At 36.8% G+C, this 21,135-nt stretch overlaps 1 gene segment (V, D, J or C); it reads right to left on the minus strand.

Moving 5' to 3' along the window:
• Positions 1–367: 367 nt before the first annotated feature.
• Positions 368–21,135, minus strand: part of LOC311092653 (Ig mu chain C region membrane-bound form-like) — a 302,681-nt gene continuing 281,913 nt past the window's right edge. The window contains exons 3-7 of the C gene segment in view: positions 3,043–3,360; positions 2,426–2,716; positions 1,913–2,215; positions 668–822; positions 368–519 (exon numbers count right to left, since the gene is read on the minus strand).

Here is a 21,135-nt window from a genome sequence, read left to right on the forward strand (position 1 = left end):
TTTTTTGTAACCATATTTGTCAAATGACCTACATATATGTTTGCCCTCGATATCTATATATATCCTTTGACAGATTAAATAATTAAATTAAATTTATTTAAATTTAAATTATTTACAGGAGTATGATTTTCAAGAAAATACAGTTTCAGTCTTTCTGCTTCAACATTTCTGTGTGACTTGCCCTTTATTGTAATTACATAATTAAATAAATTTAACATTTCCCCATTTTACAGTGTATGTATCTATAAAAGTAATACTCCCACATTTTATGTTCTGAAAGACCTATCCACATCTACTGAAACAGCAAGATAATGTCACTTGCCAAATAAAATATTTGAAGGAAAATAATCTAGATAACCTGAAAGAATAGACAAAATAAGACTTTATTGATGAGTGTGTGAAGACTGAGTGCATATTTGTCAATATCTTCAAAAATGTGTGAATAGAGGCAAATTATGTAGATTCAACATCAGAATAAGAAACGTTGGAGTCTTCGGAAAAAAATCATCAGTGCTTCATCTGGAAAAGTCAATAAGATCAATAATAATAAAAACATTTTAGTTACATAATGCAATCCAAAGTGAAGCCGTTATGTATATAATTGTAACAGTATCTTATTTATCATATTTAAAATGCTTTATAGTCAATTTAGTAATGTTTGGGTTACCTTGAAGAGACTAAGTACAGCGCTGTATGTCAGAGAAAAGAGGAATAGGAAGATGAATGAAGTGGCAGTGGACCAGAGGCTTCTGAACTCATCCTCCTCCAGAACATCTTTATTACAGTTCAGAGCAAAGCCCTTCTCTGGCTCAGGCGGCTCCCCTGGAAAAGAAAACACATGTACATGGGGCATATGAACAGGATAAGCACATTGTCCAGTATGTATATGCAAACATAAATCACACATCCTGAATTCAAAGTACAATGTGTCTTACTAGGCTTCTAGTTAGTGTATAATTAAGAGCATGGCGGCCACATGTAATGCCTGCGTGTACTCACACACATTCATTTGCACACACAGTTAAATGTACACAGAAGAGACAAACATATAACATTGTCCTCTCTCTTACTCACTGTTTCTGCATTTTACCATACACTTTATAAAAATATGCTCAAGCATATTGCTATTTTTTTCCCAAGTAACTTCATCTCAGACATTAACTAATACTGACATGCTAATAATACAAATACACATAAAATATTGCTACATCCTTACAACAAAACATCTGTTTGCCTTATTGATTGTAAATGTCAATATTTACTGGTGACTTTGGTGGTCACCATAAGTGGCTTTACTATGTGCAGAGTCACAAAAATATTCTAATTTCTCTAAATACTGATAAAACAGGACCAGAATGTAAAGCATGCAAAGTTTCTGATTATAAGAACCATAAGAGCTGGACTAAATCATGCAGAGTTGCAAACACAAAGATTTATTGCTTAAAATTGTAAAACAACATAAATGTCAAACCAAACCGAAATATTTTTGATTTGAAACACAACATGAAACTGTTATATCAGAGGACATGAACACAGCGGTACAGTAAGCACAGGACAAAACATAAATGCGCAATTTTAACAAACACATTACACTCACACAGGCCAGAATACATTTTTGCTCTTGAAAACTATAGTTTTTTTTTCACACTATGATATTATGATAACTATGTTTCTGTTCATATTTATTTTCATGCAATAACAAATTAAGCATAGTTTTGAGCATGAATTTTGCTTTGAAGTTTGACCCATGCAGTAAAGTAAAAAAAGCAGAACAATGACCAATGAACAAAAACATCAAAGACAGATAATCTGACAAGTGAGCAACAGGAAAAGCACTGGAAAATGTATAAATGAACAGATACAAGTTAACATTGATAATCTTTGATACAAACTGGACATTCTGGCTGTTTACTTTTGCTTGTTGCCACTTGTAATGGAACACTTGTATTCTCCATGTTGGCGTGTTTGACTGCGCAGGTGATGGTGGTTTGGGGATCTTCATACTCTTCTTTTGACACTGTTAAGATGCTGAGAACAGACGTGGAGCTCTTTTGATGAATAGGAGCACTGGTTATGCCCTCTATGTAAGGCTGTTTGTTCACTCTCCACATGATATAGACATCGCCAAGTTTTGGCCTTGTGACCTCACACACCAGAGAGACATTGGCTTTGTAAACATCAGGTCTGTAAATGGTAACAGTGGGTTTCTGTCCATCTGAATTAAAGGAAGTGATAAAGGTTCATAAAACAAAGAAGAATCAAACAATAATGAATAACAATACTGTATCAAGACAGTCAAAGCATTTTGACAGCGAAAGCATTTCAAACAGGTTTGCAGGCAGTAAACTTATTTCCAACCTTTCAACATCTACAAATGCACATAGAGCCACAAAGTCAGGTATTTAAAAGCTTTAAAATGACTTACCTCCTTTATTAAAACGGATCATCTGCTTGATTTCTCTGTCACGGATGGTGCAGGTGACAATTTCACCCTTAAACCATTTATCTTTATCAACTTCAAATCTGTGGGTTTTTTTGTTGTTAGAAAAGATGACATTTCCAGGCTCCATTCTGACATTTACATTGTTCACTTCACATGACACTGAAGCTTCTTGCACTGTCTTTACATCTCCAGAAACAACAGCTTCCAAGACAACTTTATTATTGATAAAAAGTTCTCTCTCAGCTGGTGGCTTCAGCGTCAGTGTGAGTTTATCTACAAGGGAGTAAGAAAGAAAATAATGATTTCATGTGTTCCTTGGGATTTGTCTATATCTGTGAATTGGTATCAGTTTGTGTGAATTTGAAATAGAAGTTAGTTCATCACAACAGCATGCAGGTTCATTGGCATTAAATAATTCAACCAATGATTTGACTAAACTAAAAGACTGTTCTAAAATGTCTCTTCAAACATGAGCCTCCTCAAAGAAAATCATCACAATCTTGACCCAACAGCAATACAATAGAGAGGGACACATGAATTAGCTCATATAAACATATTATGAATAAAGAAACATTCACAGTCCTCAAGAGAAAACATACCTGTATATTGGGCCTCTCTGACTTCCTTTCCCGTCTCGTGCTCGAACTCGCACTTAACTTTGACGTCTGTGTCCGTCCATTTGTCGGCACTCATTTGAAAAATGCTTGTTGCACTATACAAGGTTACTGAGGCATTCTTCTTCCTTGTGTCATAGGTGTCTATCGCATTTTTCACCTCATCATCCTGAAACCACTTAAACGAGTATGTTTTAGGCGAAAACTGCCGGGCTAAACACGAGAAGGTTGCTGTCCCATTCTTTAACTCCTTTTTTGTAGGTACTGTTAAGAAGACAGTTGCAGGCTGATCTGGCGGTGGAGCTGGCAACATACAGGAGAAAGCAGAGAGGACATGAAAAGCAAGAAAATAGTGCAACATGCTTTATTAGGCAAAGCACATGCTCTTGAGTTTGAACATCAATGTTAAATGTTGTAGCCTATATTTATATTTAACATTATTATTTTTTCTTTTTCCTTTATCTTTTGTTTATAAAACAAGAAGAAATCTCATATGCCATTGTATTCCCTGGCATGAGGTCAGAGAAAAAGTATTTCTAAAGGACTAAGCATGTTATGTACTTTTCTGTTCTAATGTTTTTTAGATCTAGACAAAACTATAAGAGTGTGCTAAAATGTCTATTCAAACATGAGCCTCCACGAAGAAACAATATCCAGCAATATACAAAACAATAACCCAACAGCAATAACAAAGAAACACATGAAGTAGATAAAATGTAACATGTAAAATGTTAGACATTTCAGAGATGTGACTTACCAGCTATTTCAGCTGTTAAAGACTTAATCGAATTTGAAGCTTCACATGTGTAAGGGTTTTGAGGATTCCAGTCGCTTTTCTTCACACGCATATGGCTGATTTTGGTATAGTCTCCGTCACTCCCGAACGCTGGATACTGCACGAAAGTATCCAGGTCTTTCGTGGTATCCTTCCACTTGAAAGTGAGTGAGTCCGCAGGTGAGAAACCTCTGGCCAAGCAGCCGACGGTGAGGAACCCAGCAGAATCAGCAGAACACTGAGAGAGGGCGAAGATTGATTTCGGCGGAGATGGTTGAGCTGTAGAGACATTACATCTTTCTCAGTCAATAAACTACAACATAACGTAACATAGGATTATGCAACACTATTAGGCCATGTCAAAAGAACGAATGAACCAATGAATGAATGAATAAAAAATTATAAATAAAATAAAATAAAATAAAAAATTGATTGAGATTACACCGCTATCTTCGCTTTACATCAGAGTCCTGTGGCCATGTTGATAAACTGCTTAGACTACCTTGCAAGTAAGTCATCTTTTCTTCTTCTTCTTTAAGACTGGTCATAACTTTTTTTTTTAAAGCAAGTTACTTTAACAAGTAAATTGGTCTAATTTGAATAAGACAAATAAGACTGATTAGGCTACCCCTTAACTGTTGTTCAGTCGATTTTATTTTCTTTATTTTTTCTTACACTCTTAAAAATAAAGGTTCCAAAGAGAATTTTCACAGCGATAGATTTGAATAACTATTTTGGGTTCCTCAAAGAACTTTAGTGAACAGTTCTTAAAAGAAACATTTTTTCTTAGCGTGAAGAACATTTTAATAGCCAATCTAAAGAACCTTTTGTGCAATGGAAAAGATCCATGGACGTTAAAGGTTATTCATGGAACCATCAATGTTATTTAAGAACCTTTATTTCTAACATTGTAGATGCTGTATGTCATATAGCATATATGTACAGTCATATTTATTATCAGACATAGGCCCATAGGCTAATAAATAAAGGATTATCTAAACGAATAATAATTTATTAGGCTACTGGATAATGACTGCATAATGACTTTTCATTTTGTTTCAAAATAAACAGTTCTTGTAACTTATGAAGTGTAAATTAAAAAAACAAATTTAATAAAAACTCCAACCATTTGAGAATTTTAAATAAAAGCATTGTATAGCAGTTTGTAACTTTGAACTATGAAATCATATGAAAAAAAAAACCCCGAAAAATGTATCATTAAAAATAAATAAAAAATAGCCCCCAAAATACTGCAAACAAACACCCCTCGCACTTCTAAAAGTTCCGTTTTCTTTTTTTTCATTGTGCTAAAAAATAATTTCTTGAATAGCGGTTGTTAAACAAAAAACATTCTTTTAAATCTCCAATTGTCCTCTTCATGCATTGACAGATAAAGGCTACCTTTCTAAATCAGTAAGCTATACGCCATATTATTATTATTATTATTGTTATTATTATTATTATTATATTAATATTATTTAATAATATCGGGATGCAATCAACAACTTACAATATAACACATTATATTAGTGGATTTCAGTGCATAAAGTTAAAACGAGACGTTACAGTTTAGTTAGGATTTTTAGTCTTATATTTATGCTCCGGCTGTTTTCAGCGTCTATTGAGCAGTTTAAGGCAACACATGAGAGAATAATGTACAACGAAAGGAGTCGTTTAAGAATAACTACTGTTGTATTTTTGTTCGTTTTTAACATGAACAATATTATAAATTTATGTAGTCTTTTAAATCTAATGAAATGGACAACAGCTAAATTAAGACAGTTTGCAATAGAGAACTCTGTTAAAGATATAATAAAAATAAATAAATAATAAAACACACGTGAAATTTTGTCTTTTTTACGATACAAATGTCCTTGCAATTAATCATAAAATCTTACTGTTTGTTAGGTGACTTTGGTGCCGCTTCCCCAGTAGTCGAAAGCCCAGTTACACAATATCTTTTTTATGTTACAGTGCAGTATAAAAATACAACGCTCAGAGTCTGTTGAACGACCTGTAGCCAATTCCTTGTTTTATTTGAATGCACAAATACAATTATTTCGAATTCAATTATTCATAATCTGAATATTTGCGTTTCTAAATTACTTTAGACTGTGTCCTGACTTTAATTCTCTAATCGCATAACAAGAAAATCTCGACATTGAAATGTTGTTTTAATGTAAAAAAAATATTTTTCAACAAAATAACTGCGCACACATTTATCGTAGGCTGCTTAAATCAGATTTTGATTTGGTAGGTGAATATTTTTCTTACCTGACGAGACAGTGACCATTGTTCCTTTCCCCCAGTAGTCAAAAGCATTGTCACACTGACATTTTACCAGGGGATATTGTACAAAAATAGCAGCTATATCATATGTTTACCTCTTAACAAGTAGCTTTCATTTATTACTTTATAACCCACAGATTTAACTATTTAGACTTTTATTTAGCCTTAGCCAAAACGGACTAGAAACGGAAAATTACATTTAGCCAAATATTTAAAACGTGCCAAGATTATTGAGAGGATTCTTTCTTACCAGATGTCACTGTGACAGACGTGCCTTTCCCCCAGTAGTCAAAGGCAGCATCACAGTGATACTTTTAATTTCTTCAGTGCACAAAAACACAAACGATCTTTTCCATATTAGCCAACCTTAAAACCTGATTTCTTTCGTAATTTATTGTCAAATTATCCATGATATTTTTTTCTCTGACTAAAAAGTGTTGTTAATAAGTTAATAATCGGCTCTATAAATATGTTTCATAGCTATGCATAACGATTCATATTTTGCTGTTTGGTTCGTAAGCTATTTCATTAATTTGACTTCTTACCTGATGTTACAGTCACCGCTGTTCCCTTTCCCCAGTAGTCAAAGGCACCGTCACAGCGGGAAGGTTCACGATAAGAGCCATACCGTAACCACAATAATACATTTTCATAGGCAATATTTTGTCTAGGCCGACGTTCTCAAAACGATTTAGTTTGATACGTTAGTTCGCACTTTCTTTAATCGGAGAGTTTTAGCTACGCGTTATTTATTTACCGTTACCGACGCATCTTTCCACTGTTAACCAAGGTAAAATTTTTAAATACGTCTGCATGTTAGTTTTGTGACAAGAAAGACTACCTGATCTTCCAAAATAAGTTAAAACAAACAAACAAACAAAAAAAAGTAAATAACAGAAAATAACAGCAATAGCCTAACTTACCTGAGGAAACGGTGACTTTGGTCCCTTTCCCCCAGTAGTCGAAGTAATTGACACAGTGACTGATGCCTTTGAGTTACTGACCAAAAAACCCACACGAAGAAGCGATGTTCATGTGATCAAAAGAACTTTGGTCAGAATAAACGGATCCAGTGAAAACGTACAGTATCTCGCCTTTCTATTGTTCACAGCTGATCTAGGTCAGAAATATTTGCAGCACTTATGTTGCATTAGCCTTTATATACTATTCAAAACATGATGACCCTGAAATTAGAAAGCAATTTTTGTGGTCAGAATTAATGGCACCCCTGGTAAATATGATCAAAAATGGCTGTAAAAAATAAATCTGCATTGTTTATCCTTTTGATCTTTCATTAAAAAAAAAATCACAAAAATCTAACCTTTCATTGAAGTTAAAGAATTGAAAGTGGGGGGTAAATTACATTATAAAATAAATGCTTTTCTCCAAAAGACGCTGGTCATAATTATTGGCTCCCTATTATTAAATACTTTTTGCAACCTCCTTTTCCCAAGATAACGGCTCTGAGTTTTCTTCTATAATGCCTGATGAGTTTGGAGAACAACTGACAAGAGATCAGAGACCATTCCTCCATACTGTACATAATCTCTCCAGATCCTTCTGATTCACAAGTTCATGTTGGTGCTTCTTCTGTTCAGTTCACCCCACTCATTTTCTATAGGGTTCAGTTTAGGGGACTGGGACGGTCATGGCAGAAGCTTCATTTTGTGCTCGGTTACCCATTTTTGTGTTGATTTTGATGTTTGTTTTGGACCGTTGTCCTGATGGAAGATCCAACCACGGCCCATTATAAGATTTCTAGCAGAGGCTGTCAGGTTTATGTTTTTGATCTGTTGTGATAGATGATTAAGAGAATTTGGCCTTTGTGTTTCCTCATATGTAAACTCTTGTGAAATAATAAGTCATAGCTAAACAATTTCATGTTCCTAGTCACCCTGGTGTGTTAAAAAAAGTTAAATATTAATGGGAACATAAAAAATTCTAGGGGTGCCAATAATTGTGGCCAATGTGTTTTGGAGAAAAACATTTATTTCATAATGTGATCCCCCCCCCCCCCCCCCCACTTTCAATTATTTTACTTCAATGAAAGGTTAGATTTTTGCAAATTTGTTGAATGAAAGATCAAAATGATAAACAATGCAGATTTATTTTTTACAGCCATTTTTGATCATATTTACCAGGGGTGCCATTAATTCTGACCACAACTGTATATATTGTATTGTTCCCTCATAGTTCCATACATTACTTATTGTGTGGAGGTGTGGGGTCATACAAATAAAACTAATATAAATCCAATATGTTACAAAAGAGAGCAATAATGATTGAAAAACGGGCTGATTATTATGAACCAACAAATATGTTATTTATTAAATTACATGTATTAAAATTTAGTTGAGTTTTATACTGCACAGATAATGTATAAAGTATATAATAATTTACTTCCAAATTGTATTCAGAGGCTGTTAAAAATAAAAGAAAGTCAGTATAAACTAAGAGGAATTAATGTTTAAAAAAACAAGGGCAAGAACTAATGCAAAAAATAGATGCATATCTATCAAAGGGATAAAAATTGTGTGGCCTATATTTCACTCTGTAAATTCAAGAAAATGTTTAAAAACAAGGTGATAAATAATTATATAACTCAATATCATCTTAAGAACATTGCCAAAATAAGACCCTCTCTCTCTCTCTCTCTCTGAGCAATACAGAAAAACTAATGCATGCATTTATAACTAGCAGTAGTGGCAGGCTTGATTGTAATGCCCTCCTTTCTGGTCTACTAAAGACTACAATTAATACAAAACTCTGCTGCTCGAGAATTGACAAAGACCAAGAAGAGAAAACACATTATACCTATACTAAAGTCACTACACTGGTTACGTGTCACACTGTGGTTTTCTCAGACTGAAGACTCCGATTAAAGATGCAAACTCAGACTTTAATAGTAGCTCTCTGGAACAAGCTGACAAGAAGGGAAAACACACATTAAAACACACAGCTTTTATTAGTTTATTAGTTAAGGCATTGCATGGATTTGCTCCAGACTATCTTTCAAAAATGCTTACAGTGAACCTGTAAGGACTCTCAGATCCTCAGATTATTATTTTTTTAATAGTACCACAAAGTAGAAGTGCTTTTAGCCGCTATGCTCCTTGCCTCTGGAATAACCTTCAAGAGGAAATAAGACGTGCTGAAAATATTAATAGTTTTCAGTCTACATTAAAAATATATTTCTTTAGTCTGGCCTTCCTGTAATATCTTGTAAGGGTGGAATTCCTGCAGAGGTTCAAGCTGCAAGACTGCCGAATGACTAAATAAATATTATTAGCAAGATGGTAGAAAACTGTACATTTCTTGTCTATTCCACCCACTGCCACTTATACCAACGACGGAAATAAGCACAGTTACAATAGCTTAATATGTGGGAGACGAGATTGTATTGCAATTTGTAGCACTTCATAGTCAATACCAAATCAAAACTAGTTAGCACATTAGTTGTAATTGAAAAGGTTTAATGACAAAATATGGTTATGGTTACACTTAAAATAGTTACAAAATAGATGTATGAGATGATGATTATCGAAGCTTATGTGTAGCAATATTCAATTTGAAATGTAATATGCAAAATGACAATGCAATATGTAAAATGGCAATGCATTTCTGTATTTAAATTTTAATTTTCCCATCATTTGTGCAACGTTTGGTGCAAAATTAAAATTAAATTATAAAATTTACATTTGCCATTGCATACACTAGTTTTAATATGTAAATTGAATACATAATTTAACGCTTTATAAGTTGCAAAATTAAAATTAAAGTGTATTACAGAAATGATTAGATATGTTTAACATGTTCAAGCAAAAACTGTGGCAAAATTGTAATTTAAATGTAATTTTTTCTTAATTGCATTTACACTCACAGTTAAGACACTTGCGATTGCATTTCCATTTAGTGTCACGCAATGAATGTAGCAAAATTCAATGTGCAGTTTGAAAATGCATTCTGAGCCGATCACGTGCCCGCCCCGCCCTGTCAGTCACTGCGTGAAGTTGGCCCCACCCCCAACCCAATGCAAAACGTCGGCAAAATAGGCCACATTCACCCAAAATAGACTCATGTTTGTTCTAATTTGCGCCGATAAACGTTTATTTTGTGCTGCTTCGGTTTCTTAAATATTAAAATATTATTTATTGGTCATTCTGAGGTCACTTAGCCCCCCCACCTTCTCCACATTGACCCAAAATAGTCTTGTTTGTGCCGGTTAAAGTTTCGTGTGCTGCTTCGTTGTTTAACCTGCTCCACATTCACCCAAAAAAGGCTATAGGTCGATGAATTTGACCCGTCAGATTCCGTGACCATATACATATGTATTAATACCTTATTAATATGCTTTATAAAATGGAAAGGGACTCGTATGTCTGCCCTTATACTTTATGATTATACAGCTGAATAGGTCACACATCACATTCGCCACTTTATTGAATATTACAGTCAGTTATAAATAAATAAAGAGCGGTCACATTTATTTTTCGGTAAGTTAGCTATTAATACCGAATAAGGAAAAATTTGTAAGGAAAAACTATAGGATCTCCAACATTATTGGGTATTACAGTTAATAGTAGGCTAATAAGAATAAAGATAAGCATGTATCAGACAATGACAATATTTTATACAAAACGAAACCATCAACACAGTCCAGCATCAGACAACAGCAGCGCAGCATAATGTTGACATGGGTGTCGACGACGCTTGATAGGCAGAACACTCTCCCAGACGGTCCAACATCGTACTGGTTCTATCACCTGCAGACGCGTAATAATCTTCAGAAACACTACCATTCTCTGTCCATGCTCCACTTCATCTGCTAGTGAATTTAACGCTCGTATCAGCTCTGCCGCCGCCCTGTTTCCTTCAACACCTCTAAATACGCACCAAAGCCTATGTTTACCTGTTGCCGAGGTAACGGGCACGTGATCGGCTCAGAATGCATTTTCAAACTGCACATTGAATTTTGCTACATTCATTGCGTGACACTAAATGGAAATGCAACTGTGAGTGTAAATGCAATAGGGCAGGGATAGGCAACTCCGGTCCTGGAGGGCCACTGTCCTGCAGAGTTTAGCTTCAGCCCTGATAAAAACTCACCTGCCTGTATCTATCTAGTAATCCTGAAAACACTGATTGCCTTGTTCAGGTGTGTTTAATTGGGGTTGGAGCTAAACTCTGCAGGACAGTGGCCCTCCAGGACTATGGAGTTTCTTTTGTGTCTTTTTTATTCAAACAAACATATTGTGTTTGAGAGTAAAACTAATTATTTTGTAATTAAAAAATATATATATTGCAAAAAAAATCTTCTTAAGGCTCAAAAATAAAGAAGTTGATAACAGAATTATTTGCAGTGCGTGTAAATCTTTGAAAACCTTTATTTTTCCTTGTGCACTTCAATAACTTTTCATCACAAACCCACACATTTTGCTCTCTTCTCTGGTTTTTTTTTTGCGGGTCAAAATATTTTGCTTGCGAGTTGAAAAGTTTTGCGAGTTGAAAAGTTTTGCTTGCACGTGAAGCTGTAGCTCAGTGGGCGGTCTCTACCAACCAGGATGAAAAGCATTTTTCTATTGGTCACCCTCGATTGAAGTGACCGGTTGGCCACGCCCACTACGTTTTCCCGCCGCTGCTGCTGCTGCCACCGAGAAGATAAGAGAAGCGAAGCAAAGCGAGAATGGCGAGCAACAGGTCGTTTACTGGGTAAGTAAGATAACTAATTTATTATCATAAACGCAGTGACAAGTGAACTGAATGATTCTCTCTTCTTATGCTGTCCCATTTAAATACGTAACGTTGGCTAGACCAGTCTGTAGTTAGTGTTACCGTTGACTAGATTTTATTAACGTTAGCCAACACCAGCAGCCAGAGCCACCATTAAGTTAGTAACGTTAACGTTTGCCGTGTGGTCGATGTCCAGTGTTGCTAGCTGAGCTGACATTCATAATCACATTGGATTTTCTCAGCGTAAAGGTTAAGAGGCACTATTTTCGATGTTCGTAGAGTTGGGCCTAGGTTCTGAGGTAAAAATAATGGCGTCGCGCCATTTGGAGCAGCCATCTTCCCATAAGAAATTTTACCATGATGTACTATAGTACATACCATGGTATACCATAGTAGTACCATGGTAGTACCATGGTACCTTACATATAACCATGGTACATACTATATAGTACTTCAGATATTATCATGGTACCATGGTACATTGCATGGTACTGTAGATGTTACTATGGTACATAGTATGGTACCTCAGATTTACCATGGTACATACCATAGTACCTCAGATATAACCATGGTACATACTTTATAGTACTTCAGATATTATCATGGTACCATACTATGTACCATAGTAACATCTACAGTACTGTACTGTACTGTATATACTGTACAATATGTTACTATGGTACATAGTATGGTACCTCAGATTTACCATGGTACATGCCCTAGTACCTCAGATATAACCATGGTACATTCTGCCGTACAGATATTACCATGGTACATACTACCTCAGATATAACCATGGTACCTCAAATATTGCATGGTACTTTGCATGGTTGCATGGTACAGACATCTTTTTACTTTAAGCCCGGGGTAAGAGGAATTAACACTTTAGGCTTATACTTTAGCAAAAATAAAAATAACTAATGAATAATAACTAAGCCAAATATTTTTATTTTATTTTAATTATTATTGTGAGTGACTGCAGTAGTGTGGGCATAGGCCATTTGGTCTATGAACGAGTCATAGATCTCCAAAATCAGTTTTAAATTCATAAATTTTGAGATTTCGAGATTTTTATTTAAGTAATGTTCTAATTCTAGATGTTTGTAAATGCTGCATGATTTTGACGTGGTTTAATCAATGGCCGTGCGCGTGAACTTTGAACTTTCATGTCGCTTTCAAACACTGGAGCGGCCGCGGCTCAGAGTTGCCATGGAAACGGCGCTGGACCACTGCGACTGGTAAGCAGGAAAACTCCCTCTCTCGCTGTTGTTTTCACTACTTTCAGGTGATATTAGTCTCTAAAATCACAAGAATAATACACACAACTGTTCTTGACACTTCTCTTACTTGTACAGTAATTGATACGCTTCTGTTGAATATTTACTTTTATAGACATGGTTTTGTGTCTTCGGAAAAAGTCCGTTAGCATCTCAACCGTTTTCAGAAGAGGTAAACTAACGTTAAGTTAACGTTAACTCGGTTGAGCTTTTGTTTATGAAAGTTTGGGCTTTTAATCACCTCTTATGTGTATATGTTTTCCTTGGAAGTGAGCTAATTTATTTTACACAAAGTAACTTTAAACATAACGTATGTAATCGGTGACGTCACTTACATTTAGTGAGAAAATTGATTGAAACTAACGTTACGTTAGCTCAGTGGTAACGTTAAACAAATATTGATAAAAAAATGTTCTGTGATTTCAGCAGCAACAAAATAACCCATAACAGAGGGAAAGCTCCACGACTTCAACATTTCTGAAGAAAGCTGCTGCTGGAGAAGTAGGAAATACTGGTAGGAAATCCAAAACTAAAGAATTAACGTTAATTATTGATTTTAGGAAACAGAGCCCCCCTCTTTCCCTCACTATCATTGATGGCCAACCTATTGAGATAGTACAAGAATACAAGTACCTTGGCACAATAATTGATAGTAAGCTATGTTTTGAATCACACACTGTATACTATTTATTTAATTGTCAGAGCGTTTAATTTATAATCAGTCCTCTTCTATCATGCCAACAAAGACATCGACAGCGTGGCAGCATTTTTTTTAAATAGTAAATGGGGAAAAAGTCAAATGCAAATTTATATTTGATATGATATTGTGCAGGTGCACGTGATGAATTTACGGGGATATGTTAAATAGGGAAGCCAGGGACCAGTAACGTTATGTGGACAAAATCGGCAAAAAAGTGTAGTTAGTAGCTGTCAACCCTCCCGTTTTTCCGGGTTTCTCACGCATTTGAGCTCTTTTCCCGCCGTCTTCCCGTTTTAGTATTTTCCTATAAAATATCCCGAAAAATGAAAATTTCAACATTTATCTTTCTGTTGCTATCCCTCTGCTGACAGCAAAAATTCGTACTACAAAACTGCAGCATTAAACTAAGCGAGTTGTGAAGCTAGATCTAACGTGACTTTGCTTACAGATTGGCGTGAAATCGTGCTCTCACAACAACCACGCTGTTATCTTAAAAAGGCCATTATCACGCTAAGGTTGCCTTCAAGTAAGCAAAACGATGCTTTGAAAACATCTGTTTCGCTGGAAGGGCAAGGGGGTAGCAACAGGACAATAGTAACGTTACAGAGACTGACAGGTCCGATGGAAGGGCTAACATTAATGTTATGAGAGAGTAAGGTATTAAAATACGGGATATTTTACAGGAAAATTTGTCCACCTACTGGTCCCTGGTTTCCCTAACGTATCCCGGTAAATTCCACATCCTTTTCGGGATTTTAACATCTTTTTTCTTTCTCCCAACTCTGCTTCTCCTCGTTCGACTTGCTGTATGTTTACATTCGCGAGGCCATCAACATGGCCGCCACGCCAAGTATGACGTCACGACGCCCAAGCCCTATTAAGAAAAAAAAAAATTACATTTAAATTACAATTTTGCCACAGTTTTTGCTTGAACATGTTAAACATATCTAATCATTTCTGTAATACATTTTAATTTTAATTTTGCAACTTATAAAGCGTTAAAATGTATTCAATTTACATATTAAAACTAGTGTATGAAATGGCAAATGTAAATTATATAATTGAATTTTCATTTTCATTTTGCACCAAACATTGCACAAATGTATGGGGAAATTAAAATTTAAAATCAGAAATGCATTGCCATTATACATAATGCATTGTCATTTGGCATATTACATTTCAAATTGAATATTGCTACACATAAACTTCCATAGATGATAACATATTATTAATTGTAAATTCATATTCTAATCTTATCCTAGATTCAACCAAGGCCTTGAATAAATTAACCATATTAACTTTTTGTCCTTCCATTTCAATTTTATAAGCCTTCCAAGTTCCAAATGGCCAGTTTTGCTTGACCAACCAAAAAATTTGAAAAAGTACAGAAGTCCCACTTATCGTGAGAATACTTACACCCAAAAAATTATCCCTAAACTACTCAAAATTCTATCCAAAACATTAAAAAGCGGAGATAATTTACAACATTTGCAGAAAACATGAAAGACTGTGTCAAGTTCATTACACAAAGTACAAAATGAAGAATCTGAATATTCACATTTAAACAGAAAAACTTTTGTTGGTAATGCACAATGTAAAATCCACCACTGTAAATCACCAGACCTTTTTGGTAGGGGTTTTTATACAATAACCGCCATGAAGGTGATTTATTCTCTGTCACTGAGAGATGAGATCTCCATTTTGTATCTCTTCTCTCTCTTAACTGTCCAGCAAAGAAAGACTTTACACAAACATTATATAAATTTTGTTTGTTCACTATAGAAAAAGGAAGGCTTTGTAAACCTTTAAAAAAGAGCAACAAGTTCACATTATCATCATTATCATTCCCATGTTGGTCTACCTGTGGTGTTATACACTTCTGGAAAAAGAACTTCTGAATGATTATTACCAGACATAAAATTTGTTATATATTCCCACAAAGATGCAGGAAAAGATGTTTTCAAATTCTTTAATATATTTCTAACAATTCTCTCTGATCTACCTCCAATATTTGTAGTAAAATGTTGTACTGAAACCCACTCTCTATTTGTCAAATCAATCAAATCTCCAACTTTAGTTACACCAGCTAAACCAAAGCTAGAAATATCAATGCTAGACATAATAAAAGTATGGGAAAACCAGGGATTGTGAAAAAGTGGTTCAAATGATCTGAAAGTGCTCCGAAATGCTATTTTCGCTCCGGCTTAAAATAACTCCAAGCTTCAAACACAGATCCATAAAACTTGATCTTAAACATATCCTTTACAACATTTTCTGAGATCAGAAACATTTGCTTATCAAAACCCATCTTGTTTTTTCCCCATAGAATGGCAAGACTAAAACTGATCCGGTACAGAGTGCAAAGAATAAAGCAGTTTTTGGGCAGTTTGTAACCTCATGGCTTTCACCTTAGAGGCTAGATGAATTAGTCCTTGACTGCCCTCAATAACAGGAAGACAAAGAACCCCTGGAGGAAGCCAATAATGCCATCGAGGCGGCTAGATTGTTCACTACTAACACTCTGCCTCTGTAAGAAAGCTGGGCTTGAATCCATTTCCATCTCCAGCTTGCCTGTCACTTTTTCTAGAAGTCCTTCCCAATTCTTTTTCATAAATGGTTCAGACCCAAAGAACAGTCCAAATATCTTTACACCTTCTTTATTCCAAAGGCACTGATGTGGAAGTTGCGGTAGATTCTGATTCGACCAATGACCTAATAATAAAGTGTCTGTTTTTTCCCAATTGACACGTGCTGAAGAAGCACTCTCATAAATGTTGAGGCATGAGATTAGATGTTTAACATCATCTTCAGATCTAATGATCACTGTGATGTCGTCGGCATAAGCTGTTCATTTCACTTATGGAGTATTTGAGAGGCAAGATGATGGAACCAACAATCCTTGCAGCTTCTCTCTCAACATCCTCAACATTGGTTCAATGGAAATTGTGTACAAGAGGCCAGAAAAAAATAATTTTCAGCATACTATAAACATCTTTATACAGAAGTCTTATCCATGAAGTAAACTGTTTTCCAAAGCCAAAGCCTTCAAGTATTTTGAACAGATATTCATGGTCAACTTTATCGAAGGCTTTATCCTGGTCCAAACAAACAAGACCAAGATCAAACTTATGCAGTTCGGTTAAATACAACATGTCCCGCACAAGAAAAAGATCGTCAAATATAGACCGCTTTGGTACACAATAGGACTGATCTTCGTGAATAATGGATGCTAAAAATTCCTTGAGACAATTTGTCAGAGCTTTAGATAATATTTTATAGTCAGTTCCGAAAAGAGAAACTGGTCGCCAGTTCTTTAATAGGCCAAGATCTCCTTTCTTGGGAAAAAGAGTGATTACAGCTCTTCTGCAACTCAGGGGTAAGATTTTTGATTCAAAAAATTCACAAAACACATCATACAGATCCTGTCCGATGAGGGACCTGAAGGCTTTGTAGAAATCCAAAGTCAAACCATCCAACCCTGGTGATTTTCCTGAGGATTGCTGCTGAACAGCCTCAGTTAACTCGTGAAATGAAAAGGCTTTGTCTAACTCAGCTTTATCTTCTTTTTTTAAGGTGTGGAAGTCCATCTAAAAGCTGATTAGTTGTTTCAAGGTCACAAGGTTGTACTGTATATAAATCTTCATAAAAAATTTAAGTTTGTGAAATTATTTTCTTCTTTTCCATTATCTCTTTTCCATTTGGCAATTTAAGATAATTTATATTTTTCTTCTCTCTAATATTCCTCTCCAATGAAAAAAAGAAAGTCGTAGAAGAATCCATGCTGTTTAAATGAAGATATTTTCCTCGTATGGATGCACAACGACTTCTTTCTTCATACAAATTCTTTAAAATCAAATTGTACTCTTTAAGCATTTTTGCAGTTTCTGTCTCTTCACCTTCAGTGATGGAGCTTCTTAGCTTGAGAATTTGCTCTTCCAAGAACTGGACCTTTTCTTTCAGTTCCATCATATGACTTGTGACATATTGCTGACAAAAGAGCTGGATCTGTACTTTTCCAATATCCCACCACTGGCCTAAAGTTTTATACTTTAACTTTCTCTCTCTCCACTCTCTCCAAAACAGAGTAAAAAATTGTACAAAAGACTTATCTTGCAATAATCTATTGTTAAAACGCCAGATATTATGGTGGGAAGTGCTCTGTGTTAGGGTCATATAGCTACCGCAATATAATGATGATCAGAAAATGATGTTGGCAAAATTTTACTATTAAGAAACCTTCCTCTTCCTCTACGTAAAATCTATCAAGTCTTGCACCAGAGACAGTGTTAGAATTAATTTTCAACCATGTGTATTGTTTATCTCTAGGGAAGGCTTCTCTCCAAACGTCTACAAGATTGTGAAACTGAACAACGGTTTTGAGAGTTTCAGACAAATTGTGATTAGGTTCAACATGATTCCGATCCATTAGTGTAATCAAGAGTACAATTAAAATCACCAGCTAAAATTATTATTTTATTATTTGGTATTTTTGAAATAACATTTTTTATTAAAAAAAAAAAAAGAAACTCTTTCTACACCATCATTAGGAGCATAAATACTAATAAGAGAAAAAAATAACTCATATAACTTAAATTCTATAATTTGCATTCTGCCAGGTATTATTTCTTCAGCTCTGCTATCTTGTATATCTGAAGAAATAAGAGCTGCTACACCAGCACTAACATTTGAACCATGGCTAAGGAAAGATTTGCCTTTCCACTTTTCACTTTGCCATTGCACCTGATTATTCAAATCTGTGTGTGTTTCTTGCAGAAAAACTATACCCGATTTTTTCCAATTAAAAAAATCAAACAAAGCACACCTTTTTTCAGCACCACTCATTAACATTCAAAGATCCAAAGTTTAAGGATGCCATGATGGTGACTATTAATAAAGAGACAAAAGGCATCTGAACACAGGCTAAGGATTTTTTTCTCTCCATTAAAAAAGAAAAGAATATTCAAACCTTCTTTACCGTGTTTTTTACCTTTGTAATTATTTTCTTAAGGTGATAACACTTCTGTCTGCTTAGTTCTTCAAAGGTTGCTTTGTTCATTACCATTTTACATGACACCAAAAAGCGCTTCAAATCAGGGAAAAACGTCTCAATTTGTGAGCTCCTTTAGTACTATCTAGAAAGCGTCTCGGGTTACGACTGTAACCCTTGTTCCCTGAGGAGGGAACGAGACACTGCGTTGTTGTAAAATGACTCTTTGGGGATGCTCCCTTAGCGTGCGCCTCTGAAGTATGAATGAAACTAATCCAATCCTGATTGGTGTTGCGTCATGACGTAACATGTGACGGCATAACCGGACGCATAAAAGTGACGCTGGCACACACACACATTAGCCTCGCGATGAAGCAAGCCGCTCCTAGGCATCGAGGGGCGTGGCAAGACGACGCAGGGAACAAGGGTTACAGTCGTAACCCAAGACGTTCCCTTTCGTTAGGGAACTCGCACTGCGTCGTTGTGAAACGACTCTTTGGGGAATGAATGCCCACTAGGCCACGCACTGAAAAAGGCCTGCCCTAGAGTGAAACTGATCTAAGGCACTCAGCTAGGACTAGAGTATACGTGCGCCAGGCGTACAAGAGAGGTGCAGACTAAAAAACCTGAAAAAATGTGCGGGGTAGCCCAACCGGCTGCCTCACAGATCTCCTGGAGGGGCACTCCTGAGAGGAGGGCCCTAGAGGACACCATGCCTTCAGTAGAATGAGCCCTTACGGCCAAAGGTGAAGGCAAATTGCGCACCTTGTAGGCCTACTTATGGTTTGTTTAGCCGGGAGCCCCTTATTAGGTGATCCAAAACACACTACAGTAAGTCCGACCTCCTTCAAGAAGAGGACCTCTCAAGGTAATACTCGGAACTCTGACTGGCAGAGCAAGGAACCTCTTCTCTTCTGCCGACACATGTGGTGGAGGATGAATGCTTGCAGGACCATGATGGACCTAACCATGTTAAATTGCACTTAAGGCACATAGCTGGGTCTCGGATGCAGAATGGCCTTAACTCTGCCGGGGCAAACCCCAAGCAAGCTGGCGTTAATGCCAGGGCTTGGAGATCTCCCAGTCTCTTTATAAGAAGTAGCTAAGAGAAAGGCTATCTAGAACGTGAGGTCCTAGGCAAAGCCGACTGAAGGGATTCGAAGGGAGCCAGGGATAGCCCTTCGAGAACCACTGCCAGGTACCAGGAAGGAACCCTGGATCTGACTGTCAGTCTCATCCTCCATGTACCATGGAGAAATAGTATGACCAGTTGGTGCCTCCCCAAAGGCCCAACATTCAGTGGTGCATGGAACGCCGCAATGGCAGCCACGTACACCTTACGTGTGGACGGGGAGAAATTCGTAAAGAAACGATCTTGAAGAAACTCCAGAACTGAAGCCACTGGGCAGTTAGCTGGACATAACTACCTAAAAAACATTGAGGCCTCATTCCACTTGAGGCCATATAATCTCCTAGTAGACGGAGCCCTAGAGATAAGTATGGTTTCGACCACCCCAGATGATAGACAGCATCTAGGTACTGAGCCCCCTCAGAGGCCAGTCCCACAATTTCCACAACTCCGAAAACCATACTCGGGCCGGCCAAAATGGGGCTACCAGAAGAAGACTGATGCTCTCCTGACGGACCCTCTCCAGGACTCCCGGGAGCAGAGCGATTGGGGGAAAAGCGTACAGGCGAAGCCTCGGCCAGGCCTGTACCATGGCATCCAACCCCAGTGGGGCTGGATGAGTGAGGGAGAACCAAAGTGGACAGTGGGACGTCCCTCGAGACGCAAACAGATCCGCTTCCATTGGTCCAAACCTCTGCCATATCAGCTCCACCACCTCTGGATGGAGTCTCCATTCCCCAGGCCTCAGCTCCTGCCTCGACAGGATGTCTGCTCCCTGATTCTGAACCCCTGGGACATATATTGCTCTTATAGATAATATTTTCCCTTGGGACCATAAAATAATCTGATGCGCCAATCTGGATAGAGGGCGCGATCTGAGTCCCCCTTGTCGGTTCAGATACGCTACCACTGATGTATTGTCTGAACGTATCAAGAGGTGGTAACCTTTGATGTCTGGGAGGAAGCTCCTCAGAGCCCTGAACACAGCCAACATTTCTAGGCAATTTATATGCCAAAAATGATGATGGTCCTGCCACAGACCCCTGGCAAAGCGGCCGTCCATAACCGCGCCCCAGCCAGTGAGGGAAGCGTCTGTTGAAATGGTTTTCCGGCGACATGACGCCCCTAACACTGGCCCTTGGGACAAGAACCAAAGTTTCTTCCATATTAATAGGGAACGAAGGCATCTGC

Source organism: Abramis brama, assembly GCF_963993115.1.
Source record: "Abramis brama genome assembly, chromosome: 1".
NCBI lineage: Eukaryota > Metazoa > Chordata > Actinopteri > Cypriniformes > Leuciscidae > Abramis > Abramis brama.